The sequence below is a fragment of the Saccostrea cucullata genome, unplaced genomic scaffold, assembly GCF_032062105.1.
Source record: "Saccostrea cucullata isolate Sc308-1 unplaced genomic scaffold, CSIRO_AGI_Scuc_v1 ctg3043, whole genome shotgun sequence".
Lineage (NCBI taxonomy): Eukaryota > Metazoa > Mollusca > Bivalvia > Ostreida > Ostreidae > Saccostrea > Saccostrea cuccullata.
The window spans coordinates 49669-52438 of NW_026934406.1; the positions used below are offsets into that span (position 1 = coordinate 49669).

Here is a 2770-nt window from a genome sequence, read left to right on the forward strand (position 1 = left end):
CTCTATGATAATTAAACGTGATGACTTTAACTTTTCTATCGTCAGCTCCCCCTACTTATGCAGCAATATACCTTCATCACTTGCATACGGATTTTATATACTGTATCTCAGTTGATGTGATACGCAAGAGCATGCTCTACGTATGAACAATTTTTAAACGAGGTAAATTATTGACAAAAAAGTTGATGTAACAGGAATATGAGAAGTCTCGTTTAAAGTTATCATTTCTTAAGTTGTATGGTCGATACAATGGCCTTGTCAGCAAATAAGATTCATCATTCTCGACTTGTACATTCCGATAATGCATTGCGGCGGATGTTGGGGTCAAACGAGGTCAGGGGTAAAACATGGCGAAGCGTCATTAGAGACTCGGTATCCATTTAGTTCTTTTGCCACTTTGAAACACTAATTCATGTTCTGAAAAAAACTCTGGATCCTCCGCAAATGTAAAAATGTGCATGTTACTCCATGGGCTCGATGATGATTACAACCGTACGTTACACAAAATCATTTTTGCCCACGAAAACATCTGTTCAAAAGCTATGCAAGATGAGGCCTAGCTGAACAATGCCCAGATCCAAAATCCAGCTAGAAAAACGGGGAACAAGAACAAAGTCCCTACAATATTTTCCCACAAGGTAAGAATGCAACAATACTAACAAAATCGTCTGAATTTTAAATACATACATGTGTTTTATACATGTTTACAACTGTTTCATGTAGTACCGGTACTCTATGACATCAACGTTACTAGTAGTGGGAAACCCGTTATGCATAAATTATCCCATGTTTCCCACTAGCGTTGATGTCACTGGCCTGGCATACATGTACTTATGATACAATATACTAACTAGACAGTGATTCCTTATCCCTCTTTCATTTCATTTTGAAATAAAATTGTAGATTTAGATTTTAAAAATGTTGACTAATAGATGTAAATTACATGAGACCTCCCAGACTGCACACTGTATGCTAAAATGAAAATCAATTCATTGGAGGGGGGGGGGTATAACATACACTGTGCTTAAAGGTGGTGCCCGATTTTGCAGTTAAAAAATCATAAATTTAATATATGAATGATCAGTGTTACTGAACCTGTAGCATGTGTGTGTGTGTTTTTAAAATGCATATTTTTTAAAAGGTTAATATATATATCTAAGTAAATTGTATATTTAATTTTTATTCATATAGGGAACACTTAATAGAAGGCATCCTAATAAATATACAAGATCTTATAAGCCAGTAACAGCAACCTCATCTTGTTTTCCAGAAAGAACAGGTAAACTAATATGTTTATTTGGCAATAAGACTGATTTAACACTTTTTCAGATACCAATTAAAAAAGTTATTATTATTTAAGGGGTGATTATTAAAAGATATACTTCACAGACTGCAGGGAATGAGTTAAATGCTTCACTTTTTTTATTTTAGTAGAAACTGCATCAAAGGCTGATAAACACCCAACAGCTACTGATGGACAGCATGAATTTGACCAAGAGTCATCTGCAACTTTTAAGGCAATACATACATACATACATACATACATACATACATACATACATACATACATACACATATATATATATATATATATATATATATATATATATATATATATATATATATATATATATATATATATATATATATATATATATGTGTGTGTGTGTGTGTGTGTGTGTGTGTGTGTGTACATGTGTATGTGTTTGTGTGTGTGTGTGTGTACATATTTCTATTAATATTCAAATTTATGTTTGAAATAACAGACTAAATCTAAAAAAATATATATACACAAATTGCAATTGAATATATCAGATTTTGTAAAAGTTTGTTTACTTATAAACTATCTTTTAGCAAATATTTTAAATATTTTGTGGATTGTGTGCAAGATTAATTACCAGTCTGATTACTTTCTTAATTAATTTAACAGGCACCAGAGAACAATGGCCATGATTATTTGAAAATACTTTCTGATGAAAAGAGGCACTGTCTTCCATGGGCTCATACATTACAAAGGAGAGTGCCTGAGAGAGGAACGAACGACAACTCTGCATGGGAGATTGTAGAGGAGGGTCCATGTTTTTGTTGATTTCACTTCAAAGACCCAAATTTCTGTGCTTTTTTTCAATACTGTTTAAGGAGATTTTAAAATGTACCATGAAATGGTACCAAAAAATAATCAGTCGTTCAATTTTTGCACGGGCTTGGATCTTGAGGTTTTCAATGCATTTTTTTTTTACATATCTACAACAAAAAGCTTCATCCATGCAGTATTTCCATGAGGAAAGAACAAAATAAATCCAATCATTTAATCTGGATGGCTAAGGTGTGAAGAAAAAGCCTCGCATTACTAGACAGTTCAGTCTGCGAAAGGAATAATGAACTGAAGCTTATAGTGAAGTTATTTTCATTCTCTGTCTTAAAAATATAAAACTAATTTAACTAACAGATATAAAAAAAATTATGGTTAAAGCAAAGCAAAATTGTCTGTACCTGTCATTTGTAGTCTTCAATATAAGCATGTTTTATTGTTTACGTATTTCCAGATGAGATGAGTAAAATATTAACAAAAAAAGACCAATAGTTATATTGTCTTGAACAAAAAAAAATATTGGAGTTGAAAAGTTATGCAAAATACACAATGACATACACATCATCAAGTGCTAATTATGTGAAAAATACTATTACCTGTTTCTGTTTTATAAAAACTACTACAAGTATTACATTACATGTATATTGAAGGGATAATTATTATGTTGAAGGTTGTCTA

At 31.7% G+C, this 2770-nt stretch overlaps 1 long non-coding RNA gene across 1 annotated transcript; it reads left to right on the forward strand.

The window, feature by feature from the left end:
* Window positions 1-285: 285 nt before the first annotated feature.
* On the forward strand, window positions 286-1520 carry LOC134240636 (uncharacterized). Its single transcript, XR_009986486.1, has 3 exons — window positions 286-638; window positions 1192-1279; window positions 1432-1520. It is a non-coding gene; the product is annotated as an uncharacterized LOC134240636 (long non-coding RNA).
* The last annotated feature ends 1250 nt before the right edge of the window (window positions 1521-2770 follow it).